At 38.5% G+C, this 24,908-nt stretch overlaps 1 protein-coding gene across 2 annotated transcripts in view; it reads right to left on the bottom strand.

Annotated features, from left to right (window-relative positions):
- Positions 1 to 24,030, bottom strand: part of LOC121529427 (thyroid hormone receptor alpha) — a 148,317-nt gene extending 124,287 nt beyond the window's left edge. For both annotated transcript variants that reach the window (XM_041817265.1, XM_041817266.1), the window contains exon 1: positions 23,697 to 24,030. The gene's annotated coding sequence lies outside the window, so the exon portion shown is untranslated. The remainder of the gene's footprint in view (positions 1 to 23,696) is intronic.
- Between the last annotated feature and the right edge of the window lie 878 nt (positions 24,031 to 24,908).

Raw genomic sequence — 24,908 nt, 5'->3', positions numbered from 1 at the left:
GATAATGTTGCTACCACTGCTGATGTTTTCACAGCCTGTCGTAAATTGTGCTCCATTTACAACAGCTGACGTACATAATCGGCTGGGCTGATCGGATCAAATTGCTGATAGATATCATTGGGATCGGGACATCCCTGCCAGAAACTTCAGGGCACAGCACTGGCATGTACAGAGCTGACTGTGGACATAAGAATGTTGATTGATGCTTCATTTTAGTCTGTCACTGTTACCTAGCCCAGAAAGCGCACGGATGAGGTGCATCATTTCCTCAAAGTCTGAACATTTGATCAGAGTTGAGAATTTATTAGTGGGACGTGGAACAGCAATGCATAAGTAAAACTTCACATGAGCAAAACGTGAAAAGAGTTAATATAAAAACCCGGCTCAGCAGCTCAGTAGCACATCCACAGTACTAAACCACACACCAAGGTGTTTGATGAATAAACAACATATTGTGGAAAATTATTAAGTTTGTGTACCAAAGTGTAACATAAATGTACCCACATTAGTTTTAAAGAGTTTTCTTTTTTCACTTCCATCAGGCAGAATTTGACAATGCAAAATGACATTTCAATCAACTAAACAGGAATTCAGCTAAAATATTCCCAATGAGATTTGCTTCCCTTTAAAAACAGGTTATCTTTTTAAAAGTAGAGTGCATTCCTCAATCAACAACTAAGCAACAAAAAGTGTTTTGTGAATCAGTCTGCAGATAAAACTACTAATGCAACAGTTTTGAAAATGTTTGCGATTGTTAACTGTCTTATCTAAACCAGGGACCAAAATTAACTTTTATTTAAACAACAGTATAATTCTTGCCTTTTTTCACTTTTGAGGGGCTATGTCCAACCACAGAAATCCAAAGAAGAACTTCTTATTTTATAACAAAAGATACTTTTAAAATAAATCAATAAATAAAAACTTTAGCATAGCCTCATTAGCCTGAAATAAACCACCACTTTCATTTTCAAATCTCCTAAACAAATACTACATTATAAACATCGTTTTATCCTATATCTCATTTAGAATTATATTGGTATGAAAAATTGATAAAAGCTTCCCTCGTGTGCTTTAGCTTTCTCTGCGTATAAAGATGTTTGAGGGCTCTTACCAAGCGGATTACGCCAGGTGCACAGACTGCTGGCATTAATTGTCAACAGGAGAATGTTTGTCCCACTATTTTCGGCCAGTTTAAACCGGATCAGAGAAGCCGCACACTGCAAACTCGGATGATCTGAACAGTCAGTTGGAGAGTGTGCACAGCATAAACTTATCAGACCGCTGCCAATTATTGCTTGTATTTGCTATATATTTGCTAAGTTTGGCATTTTTCTTTCAGGCGAAGCCCGCGTTCCACCGATGCATTGTTGCAACTGTGTTAATTTTACTGCACAAGTCAGAACTGAATGCTAAATTTTTAATGACACAAGTCATATTTAAGATAGATCAAAAATGTACAGTGCATCCTGACTACAAAACAATGGTGCTGTCTATTGGGAAAACTTACACTATATTGCCAAAAGTATTCACTCTCCCATCCAAATAATTTAAATCAGGTGTTCCAATCACTTCCATGGCCACAGGCATATAAAATCAAACACCTAGGCATGCAGACTGTTTCTACAAACATTTGTGAAAGAATGGGTCGCTCTCAGGAGTTCAGTGAATTCCAGCGTGGTACTGTGATAGGATGCCACCTGTGCAACAAGTCCAGTCGTGAAATTTCCTCGCTTCTAAATATTCCACAGTCAACTGTCAGTGGTATTATAACAAAGTGGAAGTGATTGGGAACGACAGCAACTCAGCCACGAAGTAGGCCACATAAAATGATGGAGTGTGGTCAGCGGATGCTGAGGCGCATAGTGCGCAGAGGTCACCAACTTTCTGCAGTCAATCGCTACAGACCTCCAAACTTCATGTGGCCTTCAGATTAGCTCAAGAACAGTGCCTGGAGAGCTTCATGGAATGGGTTTCCGTTACCAAGCAGCTGTATCCAAGCCATACATCACCAAGTGCAATGCAAAGCATTGCAGTGGTGTAGAGCACGCCGCCACTGGACTCTAGAGCAGTGGAGACACGTTCTCTGGAGTGACGAATCGCGTTTCTCCATCTGACAATCTGATGGGCGAGTCGGGGTTTGGTGGTTGCCAGGAGAACGGTACTTGTCTGACTGCATTGTGCCAAGTATAAAGATTGGTGGAGGGGGGATTATGGTGTGGGGTTGTTTTTCAGGAGCTGGACTTGGCCCCTTAGTTCCAGTGAAAGGAACTCTGAATGCTTCAGCATACCAAGAGATCTTGGACAATTCCATGCTCCCAACTTTGTGGGAACAGTCTGGTGATGGCCCCTTCCTGTTCCAACATGACTGTGCACCAGTGCACAAAGCATAGTCCATAAAGACATGGATGAGAGAGTTTGGTGTGGATGAACTTGACTGGCCTGCACAGAGTCCTGACCTCAACCTGACAGAACACCTTTGGGATGAATTAGAGCGGAGACTGAGAGCCAGGCCTTTTCATCCAACATCAGTGTGTGACCTCACAAATGTGCTTCTGGAAGAATGGTCAAAAATTCCCATAAACACACTCCTAAACCTTGTGGAAAGCCTTCCAAGAAGAGTTGAAGCTGTTATAGCGGCAAAGGGTGGACAGACGTCATATTAAACCCTATGGATTAAGAATGGGATGTCACTTAAGTTCATATGTAGTCAAGGCATGTGAGCGAATACTTTTGGCAATACAGTGCACACTACTAATGTTGTCAACCAGACAATGAACAAATCCACATCAAAAAAGCTGGCAGGGATACATCTTAGAAGTAGAGGCAGATCGGGGCGCGCTGGTAGTCGAGTGGTTAAGGCGTGCGCAGGCGACCCAGGTTCAAATCCGGCCCGTGGCACTATTTCCTGCATGTCTCTTCCCTGTTTCCAACTCTATCCACTGTCCTATCAAATAAAGGCCAAAAATAAATCTTAAAAAAAAAAAAAAAAAAAAAAGAAGTAGAGGCAGATCAGACAACTGTTAACGATTTCGACATTAATAGCGTGCCTAGCTGGCACTGACAAACTTTGTGCAGTTTTCAAATGCCTGCTGAATTGGCACTCTGCCATCATTAGGATGACGACTCTTACAGGACTCATGAGACTGACTGTTTCAAAACTCAAGGACTTTTTTCGTCACTCAGGGATCTTTGTAGACTCGCACCAGTGATGTCATGTTTAGTCTGTCACTGTTGCAGACGAGGCTTTTTCCACATGGCCACATACTGTGATGCCACCTGCTGTTACAGAATGAGTAGTCTTGTGAAGAAGTAAATCCACGGCTCTATAAATTGGTGGATTTTATTGGTTAATATTTCTATTATCGGAAACATAAAATTTTATAAAATAAATAAATAATAATATAAAATATCCACGATACTTTATCAGTACTCATAATAATCACACATTCCTACTTTAATTGATGCAATATGTTATTTTAAAGTTAAACAGTACACTGTAAAAAAAATTCCGTTAAATTTACGGTAAAACGCTGGCAGCTGTGGTTACCAGAGATTTACTGTAAAAATTACGGTGAGAATGTATGAGAAAAAACGGTGTTTTCATTCTACAACTGTAAATATTACAGTTCAAACCTGTTTTTTTTTAACTGTAAATTTCTGTTAAAAAAATACAATATTGTAACCGTTTATACAAGGATTTGCTGTAAAAATAACAGTTATACTGTAACCATATTTACGGTAATTTGCTGTACAACTTACTGTAATTTGATGTAGAAGTTACAGCTCTATTACAACATTTTCTACAGGGATTGGCTGTAAAAATAAAGATAATGAAACAAACCTGTTTACGGTAAATTACTGTAAAAACACCAGAAATCCTGTAAACCTAAATACAATCTATCTCAGTAATAAAAACAGTAGACCCGTATAATGTTAAACGGTATTTTATTATAACTACTTAAATTTTACAGTAAATTACTGGCAGCTGTGGTTACCAGAAATTTACCGTAAAAAATACAGGACAAAACATGAGAAATTACAGCTGATATTTGCAGATTTTACGGTAGTAGCAAAATACTGCCCAACTTTAAATTTTACAGTAAATTACTGGCAGCTGTGGTTACCAGAAATTTACTGTAAAAAATACAGGACAAAACATGAGAAATTACAGCTGATGTTTGCAGATTTTACAGTAGTAGCTTAATACTGCCTTACTTTAAATTTTACGGTAAATTACCAGCAGCTGTGGTTGCCAGAAATTTACTGTAAAAAATACAGGACAAAACATGTGAAATTTCAGTTAATTTGCTAGATTTTTGCAGTAGTGCCCTAATACTCCTACTTTTAACAAAAGATTCAAGCTCTCTGATAAACAATAAGAAACTCTGCAGTTATATGTTTGCAATAAAAAACCTTTCAACACAACTGATAACTTGTCTGTATACTCACAAAGCAGTTTAGATCTTGGAAAAAAGCTTGTGTCCATATGTATGACAGGTAGTCCTTGGTGTAATGCATGAAGATGAAACAAAGTCACTTGCCCCTAAATGATTCAAGAGTAATGAGTCCAGTCTTGACTGAAGAAGGCCTTCCACTTGGGAAGCTTCACATGGCCAAGAAACTTCATCTTCTTGAAGACTCGAGCACAGTTCATCAGGTGTTCTACTTTGGACTGGCTCCATCCTCTCTGCAGGAAGTACATATACAAAACAAAGTTAGAGTGATTCAGTGCTTCAGTTTAATGCCTACACAGATGTAAATTTGAGAAAACTAGGCTCTAATAAGCCATGCTTACAATCAGCACAACAGAATAAAATAAACAGTGTGTACAGTACATACAGATCGCTTCTATAATAGAATATGGTGAAGAAACGCAAATGTACCCACAAGTGCCAGCTATTAAGTCAGCAATCACCTAACAACAGCCAATTACTTTTTCCGTTATTGATTATAATGAGACAGTTATGACATATTAATTGCAATTTGCTTTTCCTTTATAGTTTAGAGCTGTGGTGCCCAGGCTTGTATCCACTGAGCTCCCCCCTCCTTCACATATCCAAGAAGATATGGACCCACACAAAAAAGTGACATAGCTATTGCTGTAAAAACTAAACATAAATTTGAATTGATGTCATTATTTGAAGCAGTTTTAATTTTGGCAGATATTTTTAATTTTAGTCTTAGTTTTAGTCTTTAAGTGAAATGAATTTTAGTTTCAGTCACATTTTAGTCATTTCTGTCCATTTAGTTTTAGTCCATAAAAAGTCCTGACATTTTAGGTTTTACTTTTAGTCCAAGCATTTATTGTCTTGCTTAAATCTGGTACCAAGTCATAGTGGGATGTTCTCTGTACCCTGCCAAACCTGGGGTCCCTGCTTTCTACAGCTGAGAGACAGAAGAGCTACAGCTGCATTGTTTTTGACAGGAGTACCCACAGTGGAAGATATCATGGATTTTGAATGTCTGGCCAGAAAACTACATTACATTCTAGTCAAAAACTAAACTTAGTTTTTGTCAGTTTTAGTCATCACAGATCTATTTTTGTTAGTCTAGTTTTTGTCATGGAAAACAAAGCTGTCGATGAACATTTTTAGTCATAGTTTTAGTCGACGAAATTAACACTGGTTTAAAGCTACACACAATAGCCCAAACCACAAGTGTTAGCAAAAGACCTTGGTATGAACCATTCATAAGGGTTATATTGTGATTTTAGGTAGTTGAACCACAAGATAAATATTTGCAAACTATGCTCTTTATTTATATATTTACTTGTAAGACCACCCAAATAAATATAGAATTTGCTTTTACATGTAAATATAATATATAATTTTATATATAATTTCTATATAATTTCCCTTCGGGGATGAATAAAGTTATTATTGTATTGTATTAGGGTAAGCCTACCCATTAAGCCCAGGCACCATTTAAGCCCACTTGTGACTTTGAAGTCAATAAGATATTGTTGATTCACTGTAATATCATTTAATACTTTTAAAAACAAACACATTTTTTTTATTTTGTCAATATTGAATCAAATTTTGTCAATATTAAATAAAATGTTCAATGAAATGTTAAATACTGAAGCCAATGAAAATCAGTTTTAGGCCTACTTAGTCATGTTTGTGGTGGTCCATTGTTACAAGCCAAACATTAAATCCAAGTTCAAAAAATAAATTGTGTTTAACATGTATAACATGTTACTGAATTAATATATGTTTACTACTTGAAAAATGTAATAATTTTTTAAATTTCTGTCAATAAACGTGGTTGTGGGCTTATTTGGAACACACGTGGGCTTAAATGGTACTTAGGTACCAATTAAGCCCATGCCAGACTTTTGACTTTATTCATAACATTTCTTTAATTTGTTCTCTAAAATATGCATAAGTAAATAAATATACCTTCAAATGAGGGATTAATCCTTCATTCTAACAAATGATCATGTTAATAAACCATCTTAGTATCTATGAAAAATACGTGAACTTAGATTTTGGTGGGCCTAATGGGTACACTTACCCTAAATGCTTTGGGGTACAAAAGGATTTTGCTGTAACAAAGATGATGGGCGCTGAATTTTAAATCAATCATAATGAAAACATATGACTCACACAGAAAACTGTATTGGCCCCCATATGGTGTGATCATCAGAACACTGAGAACAAGCTGGACAAAGCAGTGGCATGGCAGTATTCTGGGTATTTCTACATGACCAGATTAATGCAGTGCTTGGTGTAAACTACATAAAATAAACATAAAATGGCTTCATGTTGCTTAAAGAAAGATTAATCTAAAGAATTTATTGAGGTATGTACAAATGCTGTGCAAGGCTTACCATTATTTTTCCTTGATAACTGGCATCTTTTTAGAAGAGTGGAATACTGAAGACAGTATAAAGTAATGGAGTCCTAGTCACCACTAGCAGAAGAAACAGGACCTTAAAAAAGAGTAAGGAAAAATAGAAAGACAAGGTAAAGCACCAAATCATGTCAACTTAGAAGTTTTGAACACTTATGTATGCACTGATTGCAAAGTACTATCCAATTTTGAATTCACTCAAAAAAGGAGGGGACCCAATCTCTTCTTGTCCCGTGAGCTGAATGTCTTGTCACATCCCTTGTGTTTTGTGGCAGAAGCTACAGCAGACACAAAATGCAGACATACATGTAGAGTGATCCAGCTGTTAAGCAGTTATCAGACGGGTGTTGCTGTGTTTATATGTTCTTCTAAAATCAACACTAAGCTGTGACTGGTGCTACCCTCTCCACTTAGAGTGTGTGTTGATCCCACAGCTCTGTAAGTCATCTTGCTTGCCCTTGCGCTTTTTCTGCTCACAACAGTTTTGGTTTAGAAAAAAATGCTGCACATCTATTTCTTTTTTGTTTTTTAAATTTGAAAATTTGGATACTATCAAACCTAAAAATCTGAACCAGAATCTTTATTGTCATTGTACACAAGTACAACGAAATTTTGCACAGTTCCATTCAGTGCAATTATTATTACCTCTGCCAAGGAGGTTATGTGATCGGCGGGGTGTGTTTGTTGGCAACATAGCCCAAAAAGTTATGGATAGATTCTGATGAAATTTCCAGGGAATGTCAGAAATGGCAAAAGGAAGAACTGATTTGATTTTGGGACTGATCCAGATCATTGTCTGGATCTAGGAATTTTTAAAGGACTCCTCACTATTGGGAGATAGGGCTAATGGCAGAGGTCTGCGCTCTCTGAGTGCTTTTCTAGTTTATTATTGCAACTGCTCTGGGATATGTGCTGTTTTTCAGTCTGTTAGTTTCGGCTCTTATTGTCCTGAACCGTCTTCCTCAGGATAGCAGTTGTTACAGATGACGATAACACAGTTATAAAAATAACTGATATTGTATCATATGATGCACACGGCTGGAAGGAAATAAAACATTTTGCCAGCATTACACTATACCATATAACTACCTCTAAAGAGGAAAAATTATTACCTCTGTAGGAACTCCTGAGTGGATCCCAATGCTGGTCAATGCATAGCATGAGCTGCCTTGAAGCCTAGCAAGAGGCTCCTGGGAGGATGATAAAAGTAGAAAAGAATTACAAGCAAATCATCCATTACCATCCAAATGAGTCTTTAAAGTGTTTCTGAGATCCACTTACTACAAAAAACAATACATGGGGCAGGCTTTCCACTGGTACCCCATCTGGCAAGAATGTTTCAACAAGGCAAAAGAGGTTGTCTTCTTTTTTGTCGAAACAGGAGAGAAGCCCTTTATGTCCTCTGAGCAGCCCTCCAACTGTCCTCTCTGAATCTTGAGCTTTGTGGCATCCTGCAAAAATCAAGTGAGCTATTAAATCTTTAGTGCCATGACACTGACGTGCACATATCCCCATTGTGCATTTAGGAGGTGCTGGAGCCAACAGGTAGTGCCCAGGACCACCACAGTCCACACTATCCCCCTTATTCCTGGGGCCGCTACTGTAAATGTGAATATGGGCGAAAATTCCGGTGCCAAAACGGAAGTAGGCTACATTAAATACATGTATTCTAGTACAGCAACTAATTATAGACGCTAACAAAGAACAACAGTTGTTTCAATAGGAATTCTTCTGGAATTTGTAAATATTTATATTTTTGTTATCACATGTTCACATTGTTTGTATTATAAGCTGTAGATAAGTAAATAAGGTGGATACCACATTATTCCTGGGGGTCTACTGTAGCTATGAATGGAAGTGGAACTTCCAGTACAGTAACAATAATAGCAAAAACATGATTTTTCCAAAGGCTTACTGAAGTGATTTAGTGTCAACAGTGGTTGTTCTGAAATAAATAAATAAATATTTGCTGTAATAAATACTGCTTCATTTTTGTTAAATCAATGAGCTGAAATGTTTTAATCATATTTTCTGTAATGCTCAGTACCTGCTGCTATGTTCATGGTACTAATATTATGACAAAGTTAAATATGTCTCTCACAACATGCTGTCCACTGTCTAAATGCATCGGGGATGTGATTCTTTTAGTATTAATTTATTATTAATTCTTAATACAAAACTTGACATTTACCAAACTGAAGAGCTGGCAACTTGAGTCATGGATAATTTTATAAATATAATTCCCATATTTAAGAGGGATTAGTTTGTAAAATGAGAATTTCAGCAACTCCACAAACTAGAAATGTATCTTTTTATACCGATATAAAGCTACTAAAGTTAGCTAAATATGCCCTTGTAGGTTATCTAAAGTAATGTCATCAATTTGAACTCTCCAGTAGAGGCTAGAGAAATAATAATATTATCCCGTCTGAGGTGAAGCAGTCTAACTTTATGTAGTTTGGTATTAAAATTGCTTTAATAGTCACGTTTAGCATCTCGTTTCTATGCAAAGTCCCATTTAGATAGAACGGAGCGGAAGTTGCGCCCATATTCATGGAGGGGTAGGAATAAGCTGGAAAGCCTACTTCAGGGGACTCTGAACACAGATATGAATATGACTCTGAACACAGATATGAATGTGACTCTGAACACAGATATGAATATGACTCTGAACACAGATATGAATATGACTCTGAACACAGATATGAATGTGACTCTGAACACAGATATGAATATGACTCTGAACACAGATATGAATATGACTCTGAACACAGATATGAATATGACTCTGAACACAGATATGAATATGACTCTGAACACAGATATGAATATGACTCTGAACACAGATATGAATATGACTCTGAACACAGATATGAATATGACTCTGAACACAGATATGAATATGACTCTGAACACAGATATGAATGTGACTCTGAACACAGATATGAATATGACTGAAGGGGAAAAATCCTTCACCTTAGGTCGCTCTGAAGCATCAGTGCTGCGGCGGGACTCTCACTTTTTGGCTAGGGGACATCACGGTCCTCACGGTCACTCCCACCTCATCTGGAAAACTCCGTCCTGTTTCTTTCCCTCTTCCCAGTGTTCCCAGTATCCAACCGCCCATTTTTTGCGCATTTTTCAAAAGTCTGAAGTGGGCGGAGTTAGCTCTGAGCTTGGGGTTCACTTATGGTCCCCAACACAGCAAGTGTTAAACGTTCTCCACGCTAAAATGACAGCAAACAATACAAATCAAACAGCAATGTTGGCTGGTCTAGAATTGAAACAAAATGCCTCCTGACCCATTTAACTTCTACCTATAAACACGTGGTGTTACTGAATGAAAAGAACTCAAGAAATATTTGACACTACGACAAAAGAAGCTCTACATACCTTACCAATAACTCGTAGGCTGATGCTCCGGGTGACGTCGAATTAATACACGCCAATGTCCTGCTTTGTATTCCATCTTCGTTTGCAGCTCGTTCTACGAGCAGACAGCAACTTTATGAAATATTTCCGCGCACACGAGACCACAGAAGACACGAAAACGCTGTAGTTTACCAGGCAGCCGTTTGCGGTTTGATTTTCCAACGAACCACACACGCATGCGTATAGGTCCTTCTTTCCCCGCGCCTGCGCGAAACCGTATTCGCGCATGGCAATTGACTGCAACCACAGTGCGCAAACGCATTTCGAGAAAGCAGCACTGCACATGGAGGGAGGTGACTGTAAAGTGTTCACTCTGTAGCTCGTTTCCAAATTTTTCCATTTTTAAACACCCAAATCGCTGTTCTAGTACAGACAGAATAGAAAACGTTCCTGTGTAGACAGGGTTGAATGGCGACGGGAAACAGTTTTTCAAAATTATTTTTATATATTTATTTTTTATATTGATACAACTTTATTGAACAGATTCCAATAGTTAATACAGCATTGGCACATGAAACAAAACGTATTTACTAGACATAAATAACCCCACATACAGGTAAAGAGAAGTTTAGATTAAATTACATAAGGTATGAGAAGTAAATTAAAATTTCAGAAACTAAACCATGGTTTCATATTGTTTTTTTTTTAAGAAATTTTTTTCCCTTAGAAATCAATTTGATAGACTATATGTACAGTTCCCATTCATTTTTAAAACTGATTATGGAGGGTTTCTTGTCATTCTATTTGCATTCATGTTTAAGTTATTTAACCAGTAAAAATAACTATTGTATTTATATAATGTATATACTATATATTCAACTGTATTATATACATATTATATATACAGTATGTATCTCTCTCTCTCTCTCTCTCTCTTTATGTATATATAAAATAGTTCTTTCCAATTACCTTGTTATATTTCCTGTCGGTAATATGTGTCATCCAATTTCAGTTCTGAAAGATTGACTGAAACATTAAAGTACATCAATGTATTTTGTGTTAGATGCATTAAAGGAAGTGGAATGGCTTTACAAATGCAATGGCATTCTTTGTGAGAGCAGTTAACATCATTCTTTTCCAATAAATCAGTTAAACTAAAATAATTGACCACTTTCATCCATCAAATTAAGAACAAACAAAATGATTTTTGGTACCATTCTTGTTTCAATAAGGTTTTCATATTAACTGTAACTGTCCGTTTATTTCACAAGGCAGCATCATGTGGTGTAGCACTGAGAAACAAATGTGAACATAACAACTAATTGGTGCTTGTTCACAGGTTTTGCAGGTTGACAGGTTTTTACTGTATTTTCTACAGAACTTTCCTGATCATGCAGTATTTTTAACCTCTTGTCCCTGCTAAAATTACGGTATGTGATTGCAATTTTTTTCACAGATTTTTACTGTGAATTTAAATGTACATGAGAGAAAAGTCTGTAATTTTAACAAAATACTACTGTAATTTTTAGAGTAATTGCCCGTCTTGAAGATTACAGTATTTTTCCTTTATTTTCACAATCTTCTTTCGTTTAAACGGTACAATTTTGTAATTATTACGTACTTTATTTGTAAAAATTTATGTTTCATACCGTTGCTTGATTTACAGCAATTCTGTGTATTTTATACAGTAATATATGTTTATTTGTTTTACGGTCTTTTACTGTTGCTATTTGACAGTCTTTTGCCGTATTTTCTACGGACATTTTTTACAGTGTATCAAAAGTGTCAGTTTTGAGGAAAACATGCATGCATAACCCAAAGAGCCATAAGTGGAGAGAGACAGAGACAGCGTACAACATTGGGCAATCAAATGAAAATGAAGGGTGGCCTAGTAGTAAAACAGAGTAGTTACATGAAAAGAAAAGATATTATTTCCATATTGTCATGTTCCAAACCAGTAGAACCAGTAGAACACATACAATTTCTGCAGACCTGAAGGAAGATTCAGGGTTTTGTTTGATAGATGCAGAAAAGATGCCTTGCTCTGCCTGCTGTGCCTCTCTTTACTCTGTCCTCCATCACAGCCTCTGTCCTCGTCTGTTAAAGACAGATGGAGAGCAAAGGAGAGATACAGTGATGTCACCTGGTCCCTTAAAGTTTCTCTTTATCCCAGCCTGTGGACTGATGACAGCCTCACAGCCCTGCACAAACACTGACACCCATGAAGTTACCTGCAGTCAAGTCAGATGGTTTATTTTCAGGAAAAATTCCAGGGGTGCCAATTCCTTTGTCCATGACTGTAAGTATGAAAATTAGAAATTAGAGAGGGAATAATTACAATATAATTTGGTCTGCTGTGTATGGCTAAAGTTATCGGCATTGACAGCCTTTTATTCTTTGTGCAGGTTAAAATTCCAGTACTGAATGTAGTAATGCATGGCTTTGACTGATATGTCAGTTGAACCTGACACAGCCTGCAAACATTTGAATCTCCATTTTCTGGATCAAAACAACTGTCAGTCACACACAGATTCCATCTGTTTACTGTGCATTTAAAGCTTTACAAACAACTCAGCCTCAGGACAGAGCTTGGAGGCCAAAAGCTCATCAAGTAGAGCCTCTGGTGGACAACAAACACTCTCGGTCCTGCCTCAGGGAGAAACTGTCTAGCTGTAACCGTTTGTTGATTCTTTGTACTGATATTATTGAGCCATAAAGCCTAATGTGACACCACTACAGGAAATAAGTCCAAAAACACATCCAACCAATCAAAACATACATGATTCCTATTACTGGAATATATTATTGTGCTCTGCTTTATCATAACTCATGATGCAAAAAAAATCCTTTAAATTGAACAGAAACAGAGCAGAACAACATGCAAACTCAAGCTTGATTAAACTATAAGTAATTGTCCCAGGTCAAAATGGCTCCTTGGGATTCTCAACCCCAATTCAAGACCTTTATTTCCTGTCTGATGGAGGGAGGGTTGTCCTTGGCACACTGATAGATGTTTAATTTTCTGTGTGGGGGATGCATGTCTACATCTGGCGTTTAACACTAATTGAATAGAGGCTGCATTAAATAAAGATGTTCCTGCTTCTGCAGAAAAGAACAGAACATTCCAGAGAAACTGGTGCCACAGAGGAGCCCTGAGGCTTTTCTATCATTCTGCTTGTGTATTTGTGTGTCAGCTCACTGTACAGCCTGTTTATGCTATATTCTGTCAGACATTATGGAAAGTATGCATTTTCACATGGTGGTAACTTCAATCAGCCATCCTTCAGTTTATACTCAGCACTGCTCATCACTTTCTCATCTATCTCTGCCTCATTTTCCATCTCATTTACCTGCTCATACATGGGGCTGGACAGAGAATCACTGCACTTCATCTGTGAATTATATTTTAGATTTATGGACTGTTAAGTCTGAATTCCAGAGAGAGCAGTCATATAATCAGTGATTAGGTTCAAGGAGCTTCTTCTTATGGCAGATTAGATTGATTACTTAATACATTTGTTTAAAATAGAACTTTAAAACACACCTTAAAGTTTCTGTACCCCAGAGATAAAATACAGCTGTGAGCAAAGATGTGTCATTTTTTATTATCTTTTCCTCTCAAAACCCTCTAGGAACCAATCTTGTAAGAAACATCACCAACAGCAACATGTTCTTAGTAATTAGGGGTAGAAAGAAACTAATTACATTTATTCAAATTGCTGTAATTGGGAAGGTTTTAAGTACATTTTGAAACCAGTGCTGTTACTTCTGCTTAAGTAAGTTTTAACCATCCATCCATCTTCTATACCGCTTATCCCATTGGGGGTTGTGAGGGGGCTGGAGCCTATCCCTGTCATTGGGCAAGAGGCGGACCTGGACTGGTCGCCAGTCAATCGCATATAGAGACAGACAACCAGGCACGCTCACATTCCCACCTACGGTCAATTTAGAGTGGGAGGAAGCCGGAGTACCCGGAGAGAACCCACGCATGCAAACTCTGCACAGAAATGCCCTGGCAACAGCACTAACCCCTTTGCCACTGTGCAGCCCAATTTTTAACCAGATTAACTGTAATTTTACCCATACTTCTGGGTGTTTGACCTGGATCTGTTCCATGTCTGAAGTTTTATGGAAAGGCAGCATGTGTATTAAAAATAATCATGAAAAAAAGGATAAATTTACATGGGTCACAGTTTGTTACAAGTTTGATAAAAAAGGGACATAAAGTCCCAGAAATAACTCTAGATTTCCCTAATTTATCATGTTAGTGAAGCTTAAAGTTTATCCTCGTTTGAAACAATAAAAATAAACAAGGATAAAAATGAACTTGTTTCATTGTTATTTACAGTATCTTTATTTTGAAGCCTGATGTAGAAATTACTTTTCATTTCTCTGAAGGGGGCCTGATATCATCCAGAGTATTCAGAGCATTCTTGCACCCTTTACACATTTTGCAGCCATGCTATCAATACCCACAGACCTGTATGTACTAAAAACAGTAACAAACTAGTTACACATTTGTTTGGGCCATATTGAACTCATATGTCTTCTGTTGTAAACAGTGCTAAGTAGCTGTAAGGTTTCCCACAGATTTTGGTCTTGTACAGGTCAAACTGTATTGTTGCTTAAAATTGTATATAGGCTCATTTGTGTGCATCTATAAAGGTTTGTCTTTAAATTTCTATGTAATTTGGGGTTATAGTCAATTCCTTAGTGCAGCTGCTGTTTTTCTCTATCTCTCTTTGCCAACCGCCATTACACACCCAAAGATGGAGAAGATGCTGCGTTTTCTTGTGTCTCTATCCTGCTATAGCCTTTTAAATGTAATAGCAACGGTAATATCTTTGATGCTCTCTGCTTTCACATCCAGAGGCTTTTTGAAAACAGTGTGGAGATAAGGAGAGGGAGAAAGCACGGCAAGTCTTGCTGCTCTGCAGCTCTATCTACAGGAGCAAACTTTTCTTTCTTGCGTTTTTTTAGCCAGCTTTTTCCTCTTCTACGATGATTGTTTAATAGTGCTAAGCAAACACTTACAAACGCGACGGCCACCTGGCAAGATGGGAAATACTGTCGGATCTGTAACCCCCTCCCCCCTTTTTTAAGTTGATTGTTGTTCTTGCCAACAAGGAAAGATCATTTCTTATTGAATGACTCCTCAGTGGCTCCTCAGTACTTAAAGAACACTTTAAATCTAGGCTAGTACTTTCACTTTTACTTGACCAGATTTATAGACCAGTACTTTTACGTTTACTTAAGTAAATTTTAACCAGAGTAACTGTACTTTTACTTTCTTTTTCCACCTATGGTCAAAATACCATTAACGATGAATTAAGAGTGTGCTCTACAAGACAAGTTATCTAATGGCTTAAAAGCAAAAGCATCTGTTTCTGTGCTGTGCTATGATGTAAATTGGAAAGTCATGAATATCATGGGCAACAGCAGCACTAAAAATTGGTTACCATAAAATCCGGTCCATTGCGCGTGCCTACCACGCAGAGCGACTTCTGCTGATAATTTCAAACATGGTGTATTTTTGAAGTAAACTAACTACAAAGTCTTGAGTGTTTTAGTTTGAAAAATGCATGTAATGCATGTATTATAAAATCAATGAGTTTATGTTTTATAATCATGATCACAATATTAATGAAAATGACAGTGATTATGATTTCTGTCCCAATCAAGCAGCCTTACTTAACACCAAGTTGCTCTTACTCAGTGTCATGTGAATGTTTATTCGCATATGAATGCTAATAGTTCACACTGATGGCCACTCTACATAAGCAGTTTCTACAACCATTGTGTGAAAAGTGAGTGAACTGGTGTGAATGGATAAGTGTGGCCTTGTGAGGTGTAAAAAAAAATACTTTGAGTAGCCAGATGACAAGGAAAGGGTTATACAAGCTCAAGTCCATCTACTATTCACTCAGAATTTCTCCTCTCAGCCTCCTAGTAAATGATCTGTTTAGGGCTTAAACGATTCCTCGGGTATCCGGGTAATTCGATTAAAAAATTCCTCAAGGCAAATTATCTGCCTCAAGGATTCGCTTAAATCAGTCATATATCCATATACGCCCACGCTGTATCGCGCTGTGTGTGCACAGCGTGCTGTGTTTCGCACGGAAGGCTATTAATGTGGCACAATGCCTTTGTTTTCACTGTTAGAATAACTTCGCATGCACGATATGAGGCGTGAAAATCACGAGGGAAGAGAAGTTGATGCAGTGATGTTTACAGGTAGGCTACTCGTCCTGCGTTTTTACGCATCCACTGGCCGCGGCTTACGGCACTACGTCTGCTCCGGTGAACCTACGCAGATCTCTGGGTTTACGCGCTGCCTGCATGACTCGCAGCACTCAGTTTGTGTCTGCAGACTTCAGGGAATTTCATAAACTTCTCTGATTGACCCAACGGTTTCACAGAAAACCTTCAGGCGTCACGATTCAAGTCCTGCTTTGGTGCCCCCTTTTTCTTTCTCTCCCCCCTCCCTCCCTCTCTCTCCCTCTCTCTCCCTCCCTCTCTGTCTCTGTGTGTGCATGCTGTGCATTGAATTGTAAATGATCTCAAATTCAGTGCACTGACGTCTTGATTCCACAAATTTTTCAAAAAGTTTCAGCATCCTGAACAATTTGATAAGACTTATATTGATAATGAATTCACACCAATAAAATAGAAACACACTGTTACCACAGACGGTGACTGAGGGAGAGACTAAATAGGTTAAAGTTCATCATCATACAGTCAGGATTCAACAGATCAGAGAAGCAGCTTTATCCCTTAACATGTGTTCTCCATGTCAGTGGATGGTCTTAAAAGGTCATATTTTATTTTATGGTGGATGAACTCACAAACAAAAATGTACAAAAATTAAACGTGAACACCCTTTTGAAAAATAGACCATAGTCTTTTAATCTAAAGGTTCACCTTTTGGCCATCATCCAACTGCTGTGTGAATGATAGAGCTTTATTCTTGCTAGAATGTGAAATATTACATTCATGCATAAAGTAGAGGATGTTAAAATGATTAAGTGTCCCTTTACTTAAATGACAAACTGGAAAATAAAGATGAACTACAATCAAAGAAATAAAGTGTTGGCACCAAAAATTTCCTGGTAAAGGATCCCTTAAACCCCAAATATAGCAGGATCTTATGTAATTAACTTCCTTTCCTTGTAACTTTAAGAAATGTAAACTGTCATCAGAAATTCATTGCACTTTGTAAAATATATTTTCTTTAGAGAACCTGTTAATATTAATCTTTAATACAGAGGTAGTTCATTTAAGGGACCAAACTTCTTTTCTCATTTGTCTAGTACTAATTCTCTCGAAAAAGCTAAAGTGATTAAAAAAATGCAATCTTTCTTAATAGAGTACTCAATTAATCGTCAGAAGAATCGATAGAGTACTCGACTACTAAAAGAATCGATTGCTGCAGCCCTACCGCCCACAGTTGATGAAGTAGTTGCCCAGTGTATTTGAATGTCTGCTCAGGAGTTTTGGAAATTAAAGGAAACATTGCCCGGGACTTGGCCATGTTTGCATTTATATTTATGTTAATTTATTTTACTTTAAAGACAATATTTATTTCAATTGGGTTTGTTAAAACAGTATTTCAGTGTGCTTTTTTGTAAGACTATAGTTGGTGTGTAAGTCTTGTTCATAAATGTCTTACAATAAAGCATAATAGTCATAATTTCGTATTTCTGTCAACTTTTAACAGTTTGTTTTACAAAATCATGGTGGCCCACCGGCGGGCTTCCCTAGCAGACCTACCACCAGGCTTAGAAAGATTTCTGGGAGAAACCCTGAACATATAACTAAGAACAGCAAAAAACTGAACAAAGCATCTGACTCTGTTGCACCATATACCGTATTCTCATTGCCCCCTCTTGGGAAGATCTCCCAGAGGTCTATGTGTGAATTACCAGGCTGAAATGTAGTATTTCAGGGTTGTGTATGTTAAAATGTCTACAGTTAAAAATAAAAAAACTATAGATGACAGAAAAGTAGAGTCAAATTTACTTCTTTGGACTCAATCAACTAACCCGTTTCTTCAGACGGTGAAAGGAAACCTCTAAAGGGTCCATCCAACAGAGGTTCTATAAGATAACAGCCTCTACACACTACACCTCCACGTCACCCCATTAAGCTGAAGCATATTAACTAATTCAATAGTATAAATGTAATCTACAGAGTGAGAACATTTAAAACTGTTAACTTGTGTCTTGCATCTGAATGCCCATGTGATGTCTGGACTGCTTTTCTTCTTAAGCTGGAAGTGGAAAGAAGCATTCTTTTAAACAGGCCTAATGTCCACATCATGAATACACTAAAGCAGATTTACTGAGTTTAGGACAGATCATCATCATTTTTCCTCACCATGTTTACTGTTCAGTGGGCTGTTTACCAACACTTATGATGCAGATTGAAACAGAACTCTTTTTTTTAGAGCAGCTTGTGTCAGGAGTTCATATAGTCCTCTGGTACAGAGCATGGTAAAAGAAAGAAATAAACATATTATAGAGCTCACAAAGGAGTGATGTATAGAAGGAAATGTATTAAGGTACAAAAGGGTGCCGTCAGCAAAAATGAAGGCTCAGACAGTGAATTTTAAAGGTTTTATCGACTGGAGTATGACATGAGTTACTCTGAAGTGAACATGATCGGGAAACAGCCTCTAAAACTTCATCCATCTTACTGAGTCTGCTAGAGTCATCAAATATAAAAACCATAAAAACAAACCAACACTACGTATTTCATCCCTTCTCCCTGTATTTGGGACTCATAAATACAGCAAGAGCTCTACAAAAATGCTTTTCACATGCTGCTTTACTTCATCAACATTTTTTGCAATTTCAAGAATTAAAACGCAAACACTAATGCACACTTAAGTCCAAACTGCCAGTTTTACTCACAAGTAAGAAAGAATTCATAAGCACTGATTTACTTCTTATCAAGATGAGAAAAATGAAATAAGGTGCATGGCTAATGCACAATGTAATTCTTCACTTCATTTAAGGGTTGCCATTTACAACAATCAAACTTCACTGAGCATTATCACATTTAAGGCTCAAACTCTTACTGGTTCACTATTTAAGATAAGTTCAAAACTACCTTGTTGATTTAGCCATGAAGGCCAACTTCCTCCAGCTGTTTGTCCATGGACATGTGTGTGTTTAACATGCACTCTGAGATTACCTTGAGATAAAGCTACATTAAACATAAATTATTTATCAGCTTTCATCTAAACAGCATTTCTAGGATTTACTTTGAATGCTGACTTGGCTGTTAAATTGACTCAGTCTTAAAGGAGGTTAAGACTGCATTAAAACCCAGGACAGTTGCCCCGAACTAGGGATGGACAAATGTATTGGTTTAACATTGGTATCAGCCAATATCTGCCTTTCTGACAATGGGCAAATGATGTGAGCATGAACAGATATTAGCTGTTAACTGTTTAACACCGTCATTCAGCACACCTAACTGCTGGTGTGACCTGTTGGACAAACCCTGATCTGTTTTTATGGTCAAACAGATGTTGTCATTGTGAGGGTGTTACATCAAAAGAAGTAATGAAAAAAAAAAACACAATCAACATTGGTATTGGCATCAGCCCTAGATGGTGAAGCCCCCGTGACCCCTCTCCCCAGTTCTCCACTGACCAGCACTCACACTGCTCCACGCTCAACCACATCATGCACGGATACCTCACCATGCTGTAATACAACACATGACACAGTTTACAAAACGAGTTCTTCACATGGCAGTGTTTCCCCTACCATTCTATCAGGGGGGGCACCCCGCCCCACTTGAACATCAAGTCAATTTTATTTAATTGTATTTTCTATATAGTGCCAGATCACAACAGAAGTCATTTAAGGATACCTTTCCTATAGAGCAGGTCTACACCTGGTCCCTAAACAAACTAAATAGCCTTATGTTATTCATCTTGTTTACATGAATGTATTTAATTTTAGAGTCCTGGGTTTCTGCACATTCCCTCTGACTCCATGACCAGAGCTGAGCAAACCAACACACTCACTGACCAGAGAGCCCTGCCCTCTCCTTCCTGTGTCAGAGCTGGGGTCTAATGTTTGCTGGGATGCTTTGACTCAGTATCATAAGAGAGAGTTCACCAATGCAACTAATTTATCCTCTAAAGTTGTGAATGAACCGGTGCCCCGGATTTCAGCACGGGATTGTAGCAGTTGCATACAATTTATTAAATCCTCGCCACAAGCCTGTATATCAAACTGACAAACTGATGGGAAACATGGTTGAAATCACATGAACACCATGATTCATTTAAGTGTTTGTCAGTGCCCCCCCCCCCCTAAAAAAAAAAAGCTGTAAACTTAGGTGAAACACTGCATGGGCTTATTTGTTTTGATGCTTTTGTCATAAACAACCCTCTAACAGTTTGTCATTGTTTCAAATGTTTGTCAAGGCATGGGATATGTCAAGTACATGTTACATTAATGCAGCATAGCCATGCTTGAGCACGTGCAACAGAACCACACCAAAGCCCACTTCTTCCATCTGTGCCAGAACCAAAGAAGAGTACTGAGCATGGTACGGCGCACTCACATGGGTCAAACAAATTGGACTATGGGGCTCAAGTGTGCTTGGATATGATATGAATCGCCTTGTAGTGGGAGTTAGCCCTTTTACTGAAAACCACTTTATGCACAGGAACTGAAATCCATGACAGACAGTATCCTAAAAAAACTTCAAAAACATCAGGGCAATTCATCTGTCTGTTGCATGAGACTGTGTGTGTGTGTGTGTGTGTGTGTGTGTGTGCGCTTCTGTTTGAGTTAATGCATGTTAAGATGCAGCACATTTTGCAGCAAGCCCAAATGATTGAGAGCTTGGTGTTGGTTTAATCTGGAGTTTCTTGCCATGTGTGTCACAAGTATGTTCTCCTGAGGTGTAGCAGCCATCTAAGGTATTAATGAGAGTATTTCTATATTCTGACAAGGGATGCTTTATATTACTGGCATGATATCAGTACTGGCAGGTATCAAAATTGATAATGATATTTATGGCTATATAGTAGCTGTGCATATCGTCAGTATACATTTTATACTGGCCTTAAACATCAGCAAAATGCAAAATTGTACCATCAGGCATACAAATGTTTGGTATAAGGGAAGCTGGTTTGGTGAAGAAACAAGATTATTACTTGACTTATGACTAAACAGAATTATTTGTTATCTTTTGATATTAATACATTTATTATTATATCATGATACTATGACAAGTGACACAAAAATGTGGTCAGATTTACTAGTTTTAGCATTTTGATATAAAACATATTTCAACATGTTATAGAAACTGACTCTAAAGTAAGTCATTCTTATGTACTGCAATATTATTCAGTGATTTTCTTCAGAGCTCCATATTGGCGTGTGCAAATACTTCAGATGTAATAATTTTTTGTAAGCAACAAAATTATATAATTATGAGTCGATCCTTAATGTTTCTAAGAGTTCAAGTAAATAGCATGAAATGACATGTTCACACATAGACACTCAGATATAAATCTTTACCAGCTGACTGAATAGCTGACTACAAGCCCCTCCCCCTTTGTCTATACGTTTGTGATGTAAGCAGGCGGTGGGACCTCGGGGACTGGGGCAGAGGCTGCCTCCCTGTTATGTAACTGGTTTTCCTCAGACTGGAGCAGGCGAGGGAAGGAGAGAGACAGGTTTTTCCTTTCCTGCCTCTCCCCCTCCCCCTTCCTCTCACGGCCCCCCACCCACCCTTCCCCTCCCTCCCGCTCGCTATACATTAAGCCTCAACCTCAGAAAACCAGGACGCTACCTCGCAGCAATGAGCTATGGGAATGGAAGGGGAGGGGGAGGGTGGTGTTAGGAATGGACGTCAAAAGAGGTCACGTCTGGCTGCAGGCAGAGATTATGGCTTTGTATGTTTGTATATGTACATACATGTAGAGAGTGATTCTTTAGGAGGAGGTGTGCATGTTGAAGAAGTATAGCTTAACCCTTGTTATGATTTTAGTGAAATCCTTGGCATACACCTGTCAAGTACACTGTAGTCTCTCACTTTAAAGGACTTATTGAGAACAGTGTGTTACTTGCAGCTCTGAGAGATTCCCTTTGTTTAAAGAAAACAAGGGCAATAGAAAACCTCATATATACTAATAAAGCTTTGAGAGGCAGCTGAAAACTAATAAAAACTGCCAGCGTCCCAACTCATAACTGGGTTACTGGGGGAACTCTTGTAAACAACACAAGTGAGAGTGCTTCCTGCGCAATTTTATCGAAGCCCGTCGTGGGGACTCAAGGGAAATATCTCTTTAACTTCACCATTCATTCATTGTTTTACACCTAGCAATGGTTTTCATTCTTATTTCCCAGTCTGAATTCGAAAATACTGCCAGCACATTGGATTTCTTTTGCTCCTTGAAGATTTTGGACATAAGATAAATTAACAGATGGTACCAGCATTATGCACAATACAAGGCATTAGAACCTAGACCTGTAGGGTATACATATAATACGAAAGGTTTGTCAATTATTCTCAGTCTAATCCTGCACCTGCACTTAGATCCAGGTTCATGCAGGTCACCTGCTCTGGTAGGATCCTAAACTGCAACTTAGAGCCTGACATTAATCATCAAATCATTTCTGATTGGTCCAAAAATAACCAGACGAAGCTGCCCTCATCCCTTGATTTAAATGTACAATTGGTTACAGCACATCCCTGATATGAACCATACCAGCCAACCACATACAGATAGAGCCTACATAAGCACAAAACAAAGATAACCAGTAATATGTGAAACTCAATACACAATATCATACATGTAAACCACGCCTCAGCCTGCAGCAGCCATAGGCTGAGAACAACATTTCATATTTCATGCTGTCCTGTAACACATACATTATTTATGTCAAGTCTCCAGGAGCACTTTAAGCACACTTTGGCACACTTTTCCACACAACCGACTTGGGTATGTCACAGCATAGGAATGTGGACAGTGGGTGCGCAGTAAATCAGACATTGGCATGGCTACGTATAGAAATATATAGGCTACTGTACATATGGTACCTACATCTTGGCACAAAGCCCTATCTCTGTACCTTCTTAGGTGTCATCTCTCACGGACTGTCCAGACTGTGCAGCCATGTAGGGCAAGGTGTAGGTTAACAGGTTTCTTATTGCGATGATCATATAGCTCCAGCTGTAACCGTGAACTCAGCCCTACCTGACCCAGGTCCCTGAGCCCAACGACAGCACAAGAAGCACATGGCAGTCATGCGGATCACTTTCTCGGATGGCAGGCAGAGGTACATACAGTACACTGCGTGTCTTTGCATTAACCTATGGGTACAGTACAGTAAGCGGGCCAGCGCAGCGCCCGGGTTGACGTGAGGACAGCACTTGCTTTGTACCGCCGCCTCATAAAGGAACCACCACATTTCGCTATAAAATGACACACTCACCAATGCCCGACTTGTGGAAGGAACCTGCCTCCTGTGCCGTCAACATAGAGCCCCGTGAACAAGGAACAGCCGGATTAACACGTGAAGAAAAAGCAGAACAGACACGTTGAAATAAAAAGCGAGTCCTGCTGGTTAACCGTCTGAAACGGCGTCGCTCTCTCCCCGGTGCTAGCTCCCCTCTCAGTCCGCTATCAGGTGTGAGGAGACGGAAACGCCGTGCCTGCCAGGGACTGCCAAGCCATGGCCACGGTCTGCGGGGGAACTCTACAGCGTTTATTTGCTTTCTGTGCTGCTGCTCGGTCCTCCCCCCGCCTGCCTGTACAGTACGGGTGAATGCGGGTCAGAAGCAGTAGAGCGGCCGCCGGGGGGAATTCACCACCAGGCTCCACGGCGCCCTCTACCGACCGAACAGGAGGACTTTAAGAGTTGCATAATGAGGGGGAGCCTGGATAATTTAAAGGGGACTCTCCCCAAAACTCTCAGGCTCCCTGCAATGTCCAATAACAAAGAACTGCTGGACATGTGTGGGCAATTATGTTCAGAAGTGGAGGAAAATAACTGCAATCAACACAATTAAAAATTTAAATGAAAACAATTAACATGTACACCTCAGCACTACAGTGAATTATTATGGTAGTTTGTAATTTGCAACATTTCAGAAAAAATAGGATATATACAGCACATTCAGGGAGTAATGACACCAGCTTCACTGTTTTCAATTTTATGTTGCTACAGTCATTTAGCATATTATTATTATCATAATATGTAATTATAATATAACAGTTCATTACTCTGGATCTTTGCTGAGATGTTTTACACCTTGATTAGAGTCCACCTGTGATAAATCAAATTGATTGGACATGACTTGGAAAGGCTCTATAGGTGGTCAAGAACCCAATGGCCCCTCTGACTGAGCTCGGGTTCATGGTCACCTTTCTTACTAAAGAAAGATGTTCTAAGAGAAAAGAAAGGTTTTTACACCTACTTCTCACCAGATTGCTCCGCTTTCATTTGAGAATTATGGAGGCCACTGTGCTCATGGAAACCTTTAGTTCAACAGAATATTTAGATTACTCCATAAATCTTAAATAAAATCTTCACATAGCCTACATAATTAAATCTCCCACTCCATCAGGGTTTGTTGATAATTTAATAACAAATAGCAGTGTCCATTAACTTGAACAATTTAAAGCAGCTGTTATTAACTTACTA

This window comes from Cheilinus undulatus, linkage group 21 (genome assembly GCF_018320785.1).
Source record: "Cheilinus undulatus linkage group 21, ASM1832078v1, whole genome shotgun sequence".
NCBI lineage: Eukaryota > Metazoa > Chordata > Actinopteri > Labriformes > Labridae > Cheilinus > Cheilinus undulatus.
This window is presented reverse-complemented; position numbering and strand designations above follow the sequence as displayed.